Source organism: Lagenorhynchus albirostris, chromosome 17 (assembly GCF_949774975.1).
Source record: "Lagenorhynchus albirostris chromosome 17, mLagAlb1.1, whole genome shotgun sequence".
Taxonomy (NCBI): domain Eukaryota; kingdom Metazoa; phylum Chordata; class Mammalia; order Artiodactyla; family Delphinidae; genus Lagenorhynchus; species Lagenorhynchus albirostris.
Window position 1 is genome coordinate 70,148,809 of NC_083111.1, and position 16,862 is coordinate 70,165,670.

The following is a 16,862-nucleotide window of genomic DNA, read 5'->3' on the forward strand; positions in this document are numbered from 1 at the left end:
GTCTCTCTCGTGTGCTCAGCAAACGCTTATCAGAGACTTGCCCTTTCTAGTTGCTGTTTCAGGTGCTGGGATATAAGATTCAGCATTGCTCCTGCCTTCCCCAAATTTGCAGGCCGTGAGGAATACGTACAATCAGGTTTCTCAGGGCAGGGGGCGTCACTGGAAAAGGATGTATATATCAGGATAGAGTCATCCTTGCTTTGTTTCTCCCTGTCTCTCGGTTATGCACGTCTGCAGACAAAACAGGAGGTTTCCACAGGGATGCTGAAAGGTGAGGCAACGTGGTGCTATCTGTAAACCTATTAGAAACCTTCAGGGAATTATTTCATGAAGGACAGGGAACTCATGAGTTCCTAGGGTCTGGTCGTGCCAGGTTCAGAGAGCTTTGGGATTTTTTTTTTTTTCTTTTTGGTGCCATGGACCCCCTTTTGACTAACTGGGGAAGCTATGGACGCCCTTTTAGAATAATGCTTTCAAAATGCATATAGTAGAACACTCAGGACTACAAAGGAGAGCAATTATGTTGAAACACAGTTCTATGCATGGACCAAGCCCCCCGCTTCCCCTCCCCGGGAGAGGGGGACCTGGACGGTAATGGAGGAGTGGCAGCATGCTTTGCTGACAAGGAAACAGGGTCTTTCCTGAGGTTGGTAAGTCTATGTTTGTGGAAGCGATTACCTCCAAGGCAGGCCCAATGGGAGGTTTTGCTTTCAAATAGTTTTGGGCAACTCCATAGAAGACTGTCTTCGTCTGCCTTTGGTGAACTCAAGGTTTCTATTTCCCTTCTCACCAGACTGTGTGCCCAAACATCTAGAAATGAGCCACATTGGCTCAGCTGAATTTTCTACCTTTTAAATTTCCTTGGTTGTTCCCTGGGTGGAAGGGGGATAATCAAACTGGCGAGAGGGTGGGTGGGATTAAAGGCTGACTTTGAAGGAGAGGGAGGAAGGCCTGGGGCTGGGTGATCAGACAACACGTTTTTGGGGGTGGCCTTTGGGGTCATTTGTTGCAGCTCTAGTTGGGAGTTCACTGAACAGAGTGCAGCCCAGGAGAGTGGGGTGATTCCTTATGGGGGCTGAAGAGAAGCCTGAGGTTCAGAGAACATCCACGCTCTACTCTGGGAGGTGGCAGAGGCTATGTGCCCCCCTGAGACCAGGCACCAGTTACGAAGGAACTACCAGCAGCCACTTTGCTTATATACCCCACCCTCATCACCACCTGAGGAGCCGGGATCCGCATTCTACCCATGGGACGACAGACACCGAACATAGTTAATCCGAGGTCACTCAGCTCCAGCTGGAAGTGGTAGAGCTAAGATCTGATTCCATATCATCCCAGGATCTGAGCTCGTTTTTCCCATTGCCACATGCCCAGCTGCCCCACTTCAGCACAGAGGCCATGGCTGCCCCTCTTGGAATCGGGTCCCTGGGTTCAAATCCCAGCTCCACTGTGGATTAGCTCAACGATCCGAGGCAAGTTCTCGACCTTCAGGCTCCTCCTGTATAAAATGGGATGATTTTAGCACCTGCTTCAGGGACTTTTCTGGATGATTTAAGAGATGGTGCGCGTAACGCTTCTGAGACCAAATGCCTGACTTGTATGTGCGTGATTCAATGTTGGTACGTGACTATTATCAGCCCAGCAGGACAGGGATGGTGTTAGGGGGTCCCTGGTGTGCGATGACGCCTCTGTTTACTCCTCTAACTGTCCCAGGTGGCAGGCGTTCATGAGCCTGTTTTCTGGTATGAAGGTTGCCCTGGTATTCTGGAGTGACCCGGGAGGGCTGAGATGATTATACAACTCCGTATCCCAGGCCAAGTTCAGCACTCACCTTGGCAGCCTGCTAAGCCGGTGCCGCTGTGGAGAGAGCCACTACCCTTCAGCCTGCTTTCTCGCTCTGGAAAAACTTGACCTTTACTCAGAATCATCTTCCAGTCCCCGTGTCACACAGCAGGCTCATTCACCCACCCCTCCCCCTGCAGGCACTTTGTCTTCTCATCTGGGGAGGTAACAGGGACTCTGGTGTGCCCCCGACAGACGTTTTTCCTCCATCTCTCTCTCCTACTAACTCTGTCCCCCAAGGGTGCTTCTCAGACACTAGAGGAGTATCGTAAGCACGTGGAGGTGTTGAAGGATAAAGGCTGTGGCACGAAACAGCCTGGGTTCAACCCTGGCTGTGGACTCAGCTCAGTACAGAGCAACCGCTCTACACTTACGGCTCCTTGGTGGCATAACATGTAATATTACATATATAATATACATAAGGATGCTAAGTTTCTGATTCACTCTTCCATTGTTATGAATGGAATGACCTAGGACACTGTAGCTAGCCTCACTTAGTCTCCATTTTCCAACCTGTAAAATGGCAAAGGTGATACTTACCAATTTGGGGGGTTGTGGAGATTAAATCAGCTAATGTTTCAGGTGCCCAAAAAACATAGTACCTAGTCATCTATTTTTATAATACAATAACTCATGTATCTGTCAGTTTGGGAGAGAGAGATTCAAAGATCCGTGGTTACATGTTGTCTGTCATTCCCTTTGAGAGTCAGGACCCACAGTTAGGAGCCTCTCGGGGCCTTGGTTTTGTGAAGTGGTGACAGGGATCTTCCTGGGTTGAGTGGCATTTATCAAGCGCTCTGCAGTTTTCACTGGGAAGGATTCCTGCCCACTGTACCAGCTGGGCCATGCTGGCTGCACCCTTGTTCTGCTACCTCTTCATAGTCAGCAGATCTTTCTCTGCCTTTTCCTCCACAAGGACAGCACCACAGGCTCCCAGATCCCTCACCCCAACCAGAGGATAAGGGTGGAGGTGGTGGGGTGTGGTCGACTCCTCAGCCTTGGCCCCTCGGTAGTACCAGGGCTGCGACTGAGACCCTCCCATCCTGGGAAGAGGCGGAGAAGCCTCTGGATTTAGAGCATCACAAGGAACGGCGCTGGAAGCTTCGGAAACCGGGGAACAGTGCACTTTCAAAACTGGGCAGGTGGGGTGGTGCCTCTGTGATCAACAGGCTTGGCGCATGGCACAGAAGGAGGTGAGAATGGAAAAAGAGCTGCCGATGGAAATAGAGAGCTTCTCAAATCACCCTCGTTCCGTCCCCACCGCACCATCAGCGCTTCGACAACACCCGCCCTTCCGGTGGCGGCCCCTTCACGCCAGCTGCTGGAAATCGCTGTGGGCAGAGTGAAGGCAGAGGGGCCATTTTCTAGCTGTGTGACCTTGGGCAGGTTACTCGGCACTCTGCACCTCGTTTCCCTCTTTTTTCAAATGGTGATGATGATAACTACCTGGTCGGGTCTTTTATTAGAGATAATACGGTTCCTGGCACACAGTAGGTGCTCAGTATGAAAATGTTTTCTGCAAGGCTCCCCTTCATCCACCGACCCCTCCTCTGGAGAGACCTCCTTTATGACCAGCAAGCTGGCAGCACCTAGTTTCCTAGCTGGGCACATCCTTATGGGTATTCTCTCTATTGCCATCTGCCCAGACCTCCCTCCCTCCCCCCACCATGTGTAGGTATACACATAGAAAACATGCAGCTTTCTAATTTGCTTTTAGTTAAAAATGTGTCATAAGCGTCATTCTCTATAATTAAATATTCTTCTACAGAAAAACTTTGCTAATGGCTTCCTTTGGTTTTCCATGTCCACCGTCGTGTTACGTGTATGCTAGTTTTACTTCCTCGGTTGTACTGTAAGCTCCTTAATTATCCATATTCCCCAGCGTGGTGCCAGTCCCAGGACCGGTTTGTTCACTGATTGATGGAAATATGGAGGCAAGGAAAGTAAGTGGGATTTGAAGTAGAAAGACCGGGGCTTAAGTGCTGAGTCTGCAAATTCCTCAAATTTTCCTTCCTTCCTTCCTTCTTTCTTTCCTTCCTTCCTTCCTTCCTTCCTTCCTTCCTTCCTTCCTTCCTTCCTTCCTTCTTTCCTTCCTTCCTTCCTTCCTTCCTCCTTCTTTCCCTCCCTCTCTCCCACCCTCCCTTCCTCTCTTCTGTCCTTTCTTTTACAAATGCTTTGTTAAACGTTTTAATATTTATGCAACTATGCATTTATTTAAATATCCTGTGAGTGCCTCCAGTGCTGGGTCCTTAGCAGGTAGTATTGTACCTAGTCATGGACCAGATCCCTGCTCCCCTGGAGTGTGCTTCCAGTCAGGAATGCAGACCCAAACTAGATCAACAGATGAAAAATAAATAGATCACTAAATCGCGTTTAAATACACCAAGAGGGACTTTCCTGGCGGTCCAGTGGTTAAGACTTCACCTGCCAGTGCAGGGGGTGCAGGTTTGATTCCTGGTCAGGGAGCTGAGATCCCACATACCTCACGGCCAGCAAACCAAAACGTGAAACAGAAGCAATATTGTAACAAATTCGATAAAGACTTTAAAACAAACAAATAAATAAGTAAATAGACCAAGAGTAAACACAGGGCTGAGAGAGATGATAAAGGGGAACACACTTGAGATGGGCACCCAGTGAAGCCCTCTCTGCAGAGGTGAGAATTAAGCTAAGACCTAAAGGAGCGGCTGCAGGGAACGGGGAAGATGTTCTGACAGAGGCCCTGAGATGGGAAACACCTTGTCATCCTGGGAAACTGAAGAAGGCAGGTGTGGCCATCGGTAACAGGGAGGGAGCAAGGTGCCTGTGGGGAGGCTGGGGGGTCGGCAGGAGACAGGTGATGCTGGGCTCGTAGGTTCCAGTAGGGAGACCGGCTTTGCAGTAAGAGCAGTGGATGGTCACCAAGGGATTTTCTGTGGGTAATTTGTATTTTAAGGCCACTCGGGCTGCTGTGTGGAGATTGATCTCTCTGGTTGGGGAGGGAAGAGTTGAAGCCTCTGGGACTCGGGAATGCAAGAAGACAAGCTTTATTTTGGAGCATTGAAGGAGATATGAGGCCAAGGACTCTGGAAAATGGGGCAGAGAAAAATATAATAACATGGAGAGCTGGGGATGCCAGGAAGAACTCACAGGTGTGTCCCTCCCACTCCCGCCTCCTGCCCACATTCCTTCCTAGTCGGCTGGCTGTGGCTGTAACTCAGAATCACTCGGAGCTGGAGTTGGAATCCCAGAGCTACTGGGGACCCCAGGCATGATGCGATTCAGTCTTGTCACTTTTAGTTTGGGAGACTGAGCTTCAGCAAGGGGAGGTGACCTGCCCAAGGTCACCCAGCTAGAAAGTGGCGGACAAGAACTTGAAACAAGTCAGGTCCCCCAGGCTCAGAGCTCTTTGCACCTCATCTCAAACCCATTCCCACCCTGGGCTGTCCTAGTTGGATGCTCTGTTTAACCTCACCTGTTAGAAGCGTGCTCTGCAGTTTCTGTGCAGTGTCGTCAGCTGCCCGGGCGGGAGTGCTTTCATAGTGATTCCCCGGTGGCACCGACAGCTTCACATCCAAGCTCGAGGAGGCGTGCCTTCCAGGCCCTCCACAGCTGATGTTCCAAGAGCTGTCACAGCCGAGCCCCCGTTGGGCCTGCAGAGATACAGCCATGCCGCCTCCTGATGGCCGGCACCTAGACACGCTTAAGAAGGCTGGCAGATCTCTCAGGGGAGATGTCCAGAGCTGGAGAGGACTTCCGCCCACCTCCCTCAGCATCTCTTCCCTCTTTTGCATCCTGGCTGGTGATGTGGTCCATTGACCCCAGGACAGGTCCCATCACACCTCATCTCTGGTGCAAGAGAGGCTTGTTCTCAGTGTTCCCCCTCCTTCACATACATTTTTTTTGTGCATCCCCTCAGGAAGGCTGCAAAGACCGTTTTTATTCCGCTGTTTCCTCCTTCCTGCCACTGGCTCCCAGTGAGGACCTCTGGAGGTGGCACATCTCATTTGCAGAGGAAATTCTCACTTTGCTTGTCTAGACCAGTGGTTTCCAGCCAGCTCCCTGGGATGCTGTGTAGAGAGGCCCCTCGGGAAGGCTGGTTGGGCTGCTGTGCCAGAGACAGCTGGCTACAACACTCTACTGGGGGAACTCATGGAAGAGTACCTGGAAGGGTTACACTTTCCTTTCATCTTAATAATAGAATCCCTGGATTTTAGCTGGGCACCTGGCTGCCCAAAATAAAGACTACATTTCCCAGCCTCCCTTGCTACTAGGTATGGCCATGTTTCTCATCAATGGAACAGAAGCACAAGTGTCCTGAATGTGTGTTTTGAAGATTTCTTAATAAGAGGGGAGGAGGGAGCACCCCTTCTTTTTTTCAGCTCGCTAGAATAGAGAAGTGACGGTTGACGCTTAAGCAGCTCTATTGAAACATGAGGTGGAATGTAGCATAACGATATTAAAGAATCTCAAAAACTAAGGACTCCTTTGCTCGTCCTGGACTCCCTCCCTCTTGTCTTCACGTACCTGAAGGAAAAATACATTCCATCTTGTTTGACAGCCAAACCTAATCTTAAGGAATACAGCTATTCACATCACTGTAAGTTGGAAATCAAAAGCCCTGTTGCCCTTTTATTCAGTGATCATTTGCTCTGGGGGCCATGATTTGTGTTAGTACCAGAGATGTAAAGCAAAAAAAAATAGTTTCCTATTTTTCAGTGAGATGAGTTTGCTAGGCCACCATAACAAAATGCCACAGACCGAGTGGCTTAAAAAGAAATTCGTTTGCTCACAATTCTGGAGCCTAGAGGTCCGAGAGAGGTGTCAGCAGATTTGGTTTCTCCCGAGGCCTCTCCCCTTGGCTTGCAAATGGCCACGTTCTCACTGTGTCCTCACGTGGCCTTTTCTCTGTGAGAATCTCCAATGTCTCTCGTATGGATTAGGGCCCTACCCTAACTGGCTTCATTTTAACTTACCTCTTTAAAGACCTTATTTCCAAATACAGTCACATTCAGAGGTACTGGAAGCGAGGACTTCAGTGTAGGAATTTGAGGGAACACAATTCAGCCCATAACACCAGGAGCGTTCTAACACTAGGAGTGAGTGGACTCCTAGTGGGAAGGACAGACAGAAACTAAGATTAGATTCAGACTTAAGATAACCTAGTAATGATTGTGTCTGGAGCAAGAGGTAAGAACAGAAAATCCATGTGTGTCAGGAGGCCCCTCGTCCTCAGTTCCAAAATTCTCCAGGGTTTGTTCCGAGTCTGCTTTTGACTTGACCTTCACCTGTCCTTGACACAGTTAATATGTCCTCCCTTGTCACATTTCCCGCATTTGGCTCCGAGGTCTCCACTCTCCTGGGTGGCCTCCTCTCCCCCCCGGCTGCTCCTTTTGGGCCCCTTTGCCTGTTGCTCATCCTTTCCCTTGGAGAGCTCCTTTGGTCTTAGGGTTCTTGTGTCCTCCTTACACTGACACCTTCCAAGTGTTCCCTCTCCACCGGCCTCCGGACTGGGGCGTTCAGCTGCTTCCCTGCCCATCTCCACTTGGGTGTCTAGCCATCATGGCAAAATTCTCATCCTCCCCCTGTCTCCCCATTTGTGATCTTCTCCATCTTCATGAATGGCAATGCCAGCTTTTCAGCTGCTCAGCCTACAACCTTGGCGTCGGTCAACCTTAGACTTCCCTTGCTCACCCGTCATATCCAGGCCGTCAGTAAAATATACCCAGACCACCACCTCCTCTCACCCCCCACCGCCCCTACCTTGGCGCCAGCCATCATATTTCTTGCCCGCGTGATTGTGACAGCTCTTTCTGTCCTCCCTGCCTCTGCCCTTGCCCTTCTACAATCCATGCTCGAAACAGCCCAGGGTGACCCTTTGAAACAGAAGCCAGAGCGTAAGCCTTCTCTGCTTCCACCGCCCTCCGCCACCAGTCCCCATCCTATTCGGAGTAGCAGCCATGGTCCTTACAGTGGTCTACGAGGTCCGTGTGACCCAGCTCTGCTGCCCCAGTCATATTCCATTTCCTTCCATCTAGCTCGTCCCACCATGCCATCCTGTCCCATCGTCTCGCAGACACCCCAGCAGCCCCGCCTCGGGATTCCGCAGCTGCTGTCTCTCCCCCCACCCGCACTGCTCTCTCCGGGTCTTCCGCAGGTGTGCCCAGCCATCTCCAGCAGTGAGGCCTGCCCCGGCCGCTGTATTTAACACCCAAAGTCCCCCACGCTCTGCAGTGCTCGCTCTTCTCTTCCCTAGCTGGATGTTCCTCTGCTGCTCTCGGCAGCCTTTAATATGCCTTACAATTGTTTGAGTTGATCCATTGGTTTCCCCAATCCCACTAGAAAGTCAGCTGCCTGGAACAGCGTCTGTGACATGCTAGGCACTCAGTAAATACTTGTGGAGTAAATACCAAAGACAGCCCGCACAGAAAGCAAACCTTTATTTCAAGCATAAACCTTTTGGTCTATATGATATATATATATATATATATAAAGTGATAAGATATATGTGTTTTATATATTAATATATGCTTGAAATTTTCAATAAATGCCATAAATATAGCATATATATCAAGACAGACATTATATATATGTGTGTGTATGTGTGTGTGTGTGTATATATATATATATATATATATATATATGGCATATATCTTTCTCAAGGGCCAAAATATATTTTTTTATATATAGCCAAGGTGCCGTAATTTTTGCAAAGGAGGACACTTTCTCATTTTCTGGTTTCCCCGGCTGCCTGTCAGGATGCACTCAGGCAGCAACTGTGCAGTAAACGGGACAATTTTAGCCTCTGGTTTTCCAGAGCAGAGAGCACATCATTGCCAGAAGGTTTCTGCCTCACATCTGGTTCTCCAGAGTGGCAGGCCAGTCACAGGTGTGGTGCATCAGACTATGAAAACACCAGTGGCCGTGACTCCCTGCCTGCGGTGTGTCAACCTCTTTCAGGCCCCCTCCAGCATGAGCTGGAAAAGGTGGGCCTTTCTCAGAGACTGAAAAGCTCCTCCGCGTCTCCTAGGACTGTATGTTGTGGCTCCATCCCACTTTCCAGTTCGCCGGGACCGCTTTCCCTCCCCTCACCGTGCTCTAGGCACGCTGGCCTCTTCGTGTCCCCAAAGGCACCATCTCCAGCTCAGGGCTTTCCTGGCTGCTCACACACCTGTGTTGCTCCCTGCATTCCACAGAGCTGGGTCACCCCCACAAGACAGTTTCCAGTCGTAGCCTGTGAATGTGACCTTCTTGGGAAACTGGGTCTTTGCTGGTGTGATCCAGTTCAGGTGAGGTCATCCTGGTTGGGTGGCCTCCACCCAATGACCAGTGTCCTGATAAGAAAGGCACAGACACATGGGGAGGAGGCCATGTGAAGATGGAGGCAGAGATTGGAGCGATGCTTCTACAAGCCATGGAACGTCAAGGATTGCTGGCAGGACCACCAGAGGCTAGAAGAGGCGAGGAAGGATCTTACCCTACAAGTTTCAGGGGGCGCGTGGCCCTTCTGTGCCCTTGATTTCAGACTTCTCGCCTCTAGAACTGTGAGAGACTACACGTCTACTGTTTTAAGCCACTCGGTTAGTGGTACTTTGTGACGGCAGCCCTGGGAAGCCCATACCCAGCCCTTTCATCCTTTGCTTCTCAACCTAAATGCTACCTTTTTGAAGGGCTTGCCTGGACTCCCAACCACAACGCTGGTTGGATACTTGTAACACCTTTTACTTTTTCTCTACTTTTTCTCTTTTTCTCTTTTAGAAACCTCCCCGATAGAATGTCTATGCTCTGGGGCGTCCGTGTTGTTCGCTGCATGTCCTCAGTCTCTGTGTCCAGGGAGAATCTTCCACACTTACAGGTTTTCTTCATTTAAATCCATCTGTGTCATAAGATCCCCAGTCAGAAAGTTGCCCTGGGTGTTTCCCCTGGAAATCCTCAGTGTACAATTATTCAAATTGAGTTGCTTAACCAATGTCACTCCTCAGTTGCAGTAGACGCCAGAGAGATGTGAGAACCTTTGAGAACTTTCCAAGCCAGGGTCCATTCTTACTGTTTAGCCTGAATGTGTTTTCCTGCTAAGAACATGAACCAGAAATGAGTTTTACCAACGGGTTAGCAAAACCTTAAATAGAAAAGAAACTCCAAAAATGTCAGTTCTCTCACACTCCCTTTCCTCCTCAACTTCCCCTCCCCACCTCCTGTCACCAGGACCTCCCAGTCTTGGCTCCTGGGTCAGGACGAATGGTGGACCTCTCCAAATTCTGCTGTGTTTTCCCTCCCTGGCTTTTTAGATGGAGATGTCTGTTGGGTGCTTTTAAGTCCTTTTATTTATGCATTTATTTTTTCCCCCAGTGCATATAAAAGTCATGTTTACACCATACTGTAGTTTACCAAGTGTGCAGTAGCGTTATTTTCCTCCAAAATGCAAGTTAGTTCAAAAAATACATCACTGCCAAAAAATGAAATGCCCAAACAGCTATAATAGTAATATCGAAGATCACTGATCACAGATCACCATAACAAATGTAATAATGACGATGAAGTTTGAAATATTGCAAGAATTCCCAAAATGTGACACAGAGACGTGAAGGGAGCAAATGCTGCTGAAAAAATGGTGCTGATAGACTTTTAAGTCCTTTTAGAATTGACGTTTCCCCTGAGACTCGTCTGTCACGCGTTATGTAGGTTTGGATTCTGACAGAGACAGAATGGCCTTTATTGAGCACCTACTATGTGCCAGCTTTCAAACTAGGCAGTTTTACCCTCTGTAGCTCCTTTTTCATTTAATCTGTTCCAGAGATCTTCATTCACTATGAAGTGATCTCAGTTCAGAGACATTTTACTGATGAGAGCACTGAAACTCAGAGAGGTTAAGTAATTTGCCTAAGGTCACACAGCCACTAAGTGGTGGAGCCCTTTTCAAATCTAGGTCTGTCTGACTTAAAAAGTAGTGGGGTTTTTTAAGCTAAGTTTTGCAGCTGTAAAAAGCAACCCTAACTAGAAATCGCCTTATTAGTAGCAAGGGACTTTATTTTATAAGAATTTCACTGTGCCTGGGACTGCTGTGTCAGTGGTTATCAAGGAGTAGCCTGTTGGCAGGGGTTTTGACTGTTGGATTTATGGACCCAGGACCCTTGGTATGTGCTCAGGACATCCTACAGCCCCGGCAAGCACTCCGGCCAGGGGTTATCTGCTCCTGGGACTGTGCTTTCTGACTCTGGGACATCAGGCTAGCCACATCTCTGCTCCAGCCTCAGTGTCCCCGATCATAAAATCAGGACTCAGATTCAATAATCTTTGTGCTGCTGTCCTGCGCTGATGATCTAGGATTTTAGCATCGTGAGGCTACAACACCCAATTCTTTCATACCCCTCAAACTCAAGCCTTCCAATTATATCTAGAGTACATGGCCTACACCAAAACTTCCAAGGCATCGTGCAAGTCCCTTCTGCCAGAGGCCCAACTCTCACCCTCTCTCATCTCCTTAGCTCACCTCCTCTCCTCTCCTGGAGTTAGTACTGCTGAGGGCCCTGGGGTAACTGTCTTAACGTCTCTGAGCTCCCATGTCCTCTCTGAAATGATCTCAAATGAGTATGAACCCCTACCTCATTGGCTCATTGTGAGGCGTACATGAAATGGAACAATAACCTTTGTTCACTTTCCAGGGACCTTGAACTATGCCGAGTCTTGACCTAGAAGCACATATTCTGGATGTGTTCAAACCTTGGCCGCGCCTCTTACCCACTTACCCGCTGTGTGGAGTTGGGCAAGTCACTTTACTTCTCTGTGCCTCAGCTGCTTCTTTTGTAAAGTGGGAACAGTACCAACCTACCCATCAGCTTGTTATGAGGGCGAAATGAGTTCCTACTTGTACAGCACATAAAACAGTGTGGAGCGCACGGCAAGTGCTGTTCTAAGAATTACCAATTCCTTTTTTTTTTTTTAATTTTTTAATTTATTTTTGGCTGCATTGAGTCTTTGTTGCTGCGCGCGGGCTTTCTCTAATTGCGGCGAGCAGGGGCTACTCTTCGTTGCAGTGCGCGGGCTTCTCATTGCAGTGGCTTCTCTTGTTGCTGAGCATGGGCTCTAGGTGCGTGGGCTTCAGCAGTTGTGGCACGTGGGCTCAGTAGTTGTCGCTCGCGGGCTCTAGAGCGCAGGCTCAGTAGTTGCGGCACACGGGCTTAGTTGCTCCGCGGCATGTGGGATCTTCCCGGACCAGGGCTCGAACCCATGTCCCCTGCATTGGCAGGGGGATTCTTAAACTTTGCGCCACCAGGGACGTCTCAAGAGTTAACAATTCTTGTTAGGTCACCTAATTCTCAAATCAGCCTAATGTACGGGGTCCTGGTATTATCCTCATTTTATAAATAGGGAAGATCAGTAACTTGGCTAAGCCCTGAGCCCATGCTGGCTGGCAGGGTCTTAATCTTAAGCTATACTGACACAGAGATGAGAGAGGTCGACGTTTGGAGTTTAAAGGTCTGCCAGAGCCATCTTGAAATTCTCAATAAATTTTATCTTCGAATGTGTGCTTTGTAAGTGAAGTCCTGCCCCGGTCACCTTCTCACCCCCCAAGATGGGTCCCTGGCCGCCCCATCCCTTGCCCTGGCCAAACCTGGCAGCTGCCCTCTGCTTCTGGTGGGGACCTGGGCACGGGGAGGGGCCCGGTGGTCGGGCAGAGCTGTGGACGTCTACGAGGGGCTGCGCTCCCCTGCAAGTACCCCCGGGCTGAGGGCACAGGACACGAACTAGCAAATAAAAGCCCCACAGCCGACAAAGACAGAGATCGCAGAATAAAGTAAAAAGCTTTTCTTTTTCCTTTTTGAATAAGAGGCCTTGCATTTTCATTTTGCACCTGGTGGACCTTGCTAGTTACGCAGCCGGCCCTGGGTACATAGCAAGTCATGGGTGGAAATGAAATGGCAGCTCCTTTCCCCTTCAAAACAGCGACAACGGTAACAACAAATGCGTATTCCGGGTTCAGTAATTCAGGGCGGTTTGTTCTGACTTTTGATCCACAGGTAGAGACAAAGGCTTTTCTTGCAGGCCCCAAAGGGGGGCACTTTTGCCGCTTCCCACGAAGATGGCTTCCCCAAAGCCTCCTAAGTCCTCAGTGTGATTTGCACCCAAAATATGGGCTGTTTTCCAGCCAGCAGCCCTGTTTGCTAGGGGATGATAGGAACATCTTATTTTTCCCTCCTTCTGTTGCTGTAATTCCCAATGCAGAGTGTTCTCTTTAAGAGATGCTGTGGGCGGGCTTCCCTGGTGGCGCAGTGGTTGGGGGTCTGCCTGCCGATGCAGGAGGCGCGGGTTCGTGCCCCGGTCCGGGGCTATCCCACGTGCCGCGGAGCGGCTGGGCCCGTGGGCCGTGGCTGCTGGGCCTGCGCGTCCGGGACCTGTGCTCCGCAGCGGGAGAGGCCGCGGCGGTGAGAGGCCCGCGTACCAAAAAAAAAAAAAAAAAAAGATGCTGTGGGCAACTACTTTAAGCAAATATGGGCATCTCTGTGGCTTGCAAGGCTGCAGCCAGGCCTTGGAGGTCTGGAAGGTGGACCCCACGGCCTGGGCATGGAGGCCCTGCCGACGGTCTCGGCAACTCAGTGCCGCCCTCGGGACTCCTGGGAGGCAACTTAGGCCACAGCGCTAGAAGAGGGAGGAATCTCAGAGCTATGGGGGCGGGAGAGCTCCTGGTCTGGTCGTCCTCATGTCGAACAGATGAGAACCCTGGGAGACAGAGTCAGCAGCAACTCCAGACGATTCCAGGGCCACTGCGATGGGCGTCCAGTGAGAGGCCTCAGATTAGACTACAGCAGCCAATGTGCTCTGCTGGGAGTGACGTCTCCTTGCTCGGGCACAGGCCCACATCCACCATATCGGGAGGATGGAACAGTCCAGGAAGAGTGAGGGATGCAGGGAGATCCTGCTAGCGGAGGCCCGTAATGGGGAAAGTTGGCCTGGGATTGGATGGGAGTTTGGGGGACAGCTGGGCCTCAGCCAGTTTCCTTACCTTGGATACTGTTCTGTCTTCAAGAGCCCGCTGCCTAAGCAGCTGGGCCAAACTCATTTCCACAGCTGCCTTGGGCATCTCTGAAACCCTGGATGTAACCGTGTGGGCTGTGGACCCACTGAGGCATCTGTGTATCTTTATAGTTAGTAAGCCTGTTCTCACCACTCCCCCAAAGGTACCCTTTCCGTCCGCCCCGCTGCTTCTAAGAAGAGCATCTTCAGCCAGCAAAACACTCCTTTTCTGTTTCTCTGTTCACAGGAGGAAGAAAGGAAGAGTGGGGAGCTGGGCACAAAAGGCTTAGCCCATGGTGCCTTTTTGTGAGTTTTGCCACATTTCAGATGGGGTTCTCAGGTCAGAATCCAGATTAGCACGTTGAACTCCCAACATACAGTTGAATAACTCACATGCTTTTTACTTGTTTTTACCGTTTTCTGATCGTAGTTGACCTTTACTGAGTCCTGTCTCTCCACTTGGCCCCCTTGCTGAGCTTTTCTACACACATGGTCCCTTTCCAATTGTATTGAGATTAATTTACATACAACAACATGCAAAGATCTTTAAGTATAGATTTTGGTGAGTTTGGATAAATGTATACACCCATGTACCCATCACCCCAATACAGGAACATAGCATGTTTCCATCACTGCAGAACGTTTCCTGGGCCTTCTTCCACTCAGCCTCCTTCCCCACCTGTACACGAAGGGGGCCACTGCTCTGATTTCTGTCACCGCAGCTTCGTTTCTCTCTTCTAGAACTTACGAATGGAAGTTTTGCTTTTTCATGTCTGTCTTCTTTTACTCCATGGAGCGTTTATGGCCTTCCTCCAGGAATACCAGCAGCTGTTCCTTTTTATCACTATCTAATATTCCATTGCCTGAACAGCCCACACTCCGTTTATCCTTTGATCTATTGACAGACATTTTTTCAAATTTTTGGTGATTATGAATAAGCCTGCTATGTGCTTTCACATACAAGCCTTTTTATAGACATGTGTCCTGGGGAAATACCTAGGAGTGGAATCACTGGGTCATATGCTAAGTGTATTTTTAACTTTATAAGCAGCTTCCAAACCTTTTTTTCCAAGCGGTCATATCAGCTTTTTACTCCCACCATGAGTGTGTGAGAGTTCCAATTGCTCCCCCATCCTCACCAACACTTGATATTGACAGTCTTTTTCATTTTGGCCATTCTAGTGGGTGTGAAGTGGTATCTCATCATTGCGATTTGCATTTCCCTGATGACTAATGACATTGCACACCTTTTCACGTAGTTATTGTATACATCTTCTTTTGCGAAGCGTCTGTTTATGTCTTTCCCGCATCTGGGGAAGGGTCTTGTTTGTCTTAGTGCATCGCAAGAGTTCTTAACACATTCTAGATACAAGCCCTTTGTCAGATATATGTGCTGCAAATATTTTCTTCTATCTGTGCCTATACCATCCCTTTTAACCCTCCCAGGAAACCTAGGAAGTGGATATCATCTCCACTTTGTTTTACAGAGCCAAAAACTGAAGCACAGAGAGGCTAAGTGAAATGCCCAAAGTCACACAGCTACTCAGTAGCCGAGTGGGAATGCAGACCCACTCGTGTGTGACTCAGAGCATTGACATCCAGAAAATTCCAGGGAGGATCTCTCCATACACTAAGGCTTGTGTCTCCCTGGCAGCCTGGGTATGCCAGTGCCTGGGCTGGGTTATTTCAGTTCACACTCGCTCCCTCTGCCTTGCAAATACCAGACCATCCTGGGAAGTAGCCGGCTCCCAGAACTCAGCTGGGAGCACTGTCTTCTCGAGCGGATGCCATGGGGCTTTGAGCTGCTCTGATGAAAGACAAACTGCGGGTATTTTTACGGGTCTCTGAGGATGCTGGCAGGATTACCTCGTGCCAGGAATAACAATGAGGGGCCTAGGCGAGCTCACTGCCAGCCCTGCTCTGGGAGACATCACTGGAGGAGGCGAGCCAGGCGGTGGGAAGGGAAGGGGGCCTGCGGGTGGGAGGGCAGGGCTGGGTTATTTATCCACAGCTGTCTCCATGGAGGGCTGCTGGATCACCCCAGGGACTCTGAGCACGGGAAGGGGCCCCTGTGGTAGTCAGAGGAAAAGGCTGGGAGGTGTGCGAGAGTGGGAACCACAGCCATGCCAATCATCAACATGCTAGTCAGAATAGCGAGCCTTTATTGAGGACCCCTGTGTGCCCGGCACTGTGTTTGCATTTTGCATCCCCATTAGGTGCCAGATATGGTGTAGCTGGTTTGCACTTACTAGCTTAATGCTCATAATAACCCCATGAGATACGTATTATTAAAATGCCCACAGGAGGAAACCGAGGTTCAGGGAGGTTAAGTAATTTGCCTAACGTCACATCGTTTGTAAGCGGTTGCGGTTTGAATAGAGGTTTAGCTAATTCTAAAGCCCAGTCACTTAAATGCTCTGCTGCCTTTCTGTTCACAAACTTGTGTCAAATTCCTATTTGGGTCAAGCACTACACAGGGTGACTTGACCAGGGGAATATAATGTTGAATAAGACCCATCCCTGTCTTTGGGCCGTGTGGTTAGTTGAACAGTGGCCCCGCCAGAAGATACGTCCACATCCCAGAATCTACGTCCACATCCCAGAATCTACGAATGTGAGCTCATCTGGCAAAATAGGTTTTGCAGAGGTAATTAAGTTAAGGATCTTGAGATCGTCCTGGGTTATCTGGGTGGCCCTAAATCTAATGACAAGTGTCCTTACAAGAGACAGAAGGGAAGACAGAAGAGGCGAAGGCCATGTGAGGGTGGAGCAGAGACTGGAGTTGTGCAGCCACAAGCCAAGGGACGCCTGGAGCCTCCAGACACGGCAAGAGGCAAAGAATTCTCCCCGTGGGCCTTGAAGGAAGGTTCATCAGACCCGACGTACTAGGTCCAGCCCAGACACTGGAGGGGGTTATTCAAGGGCTTGGATCCTGGGAGGTGCGATCACTGGGGGCCATCGTAGAGGATGCCTCTCACAGCGGCAGAAGGCGGACTCCCACCTACTATTTGTGCGGCTCTCCCAAGTCA

At 49.7% G+C, this 16,862-nt stretch overlaps 1 long non-coding RNA gene across 4 annotated transcripts in view; it reads left to right on the top strand.

Annotated features, from left to right (window-relative positions):
- LOC132507742 (uncharacterized) overlaps nt 1-16,862 on the top strand; it is a 376,375-nt gene that overhangs the window by 242,094 nt on the left and 117,419 nt on the right. For 3 of the 4 annotated variants that reach the window (XR_009536285.1, XR_009536286.1, XR_009536287.1), the window contains exon 5: nt 14,081-14,173. The exons of the other annotated variant lie outside the window; for it this stretch is intronic. This is a non-coding gene — a long non-coding RNA (uncharacterized LOC132507742). The remainder of the gene's footprint in view (nt 1-14,080; nt 14,174-16,862) is intronic. 4 annotated transcript variants of the gene reach the window in all.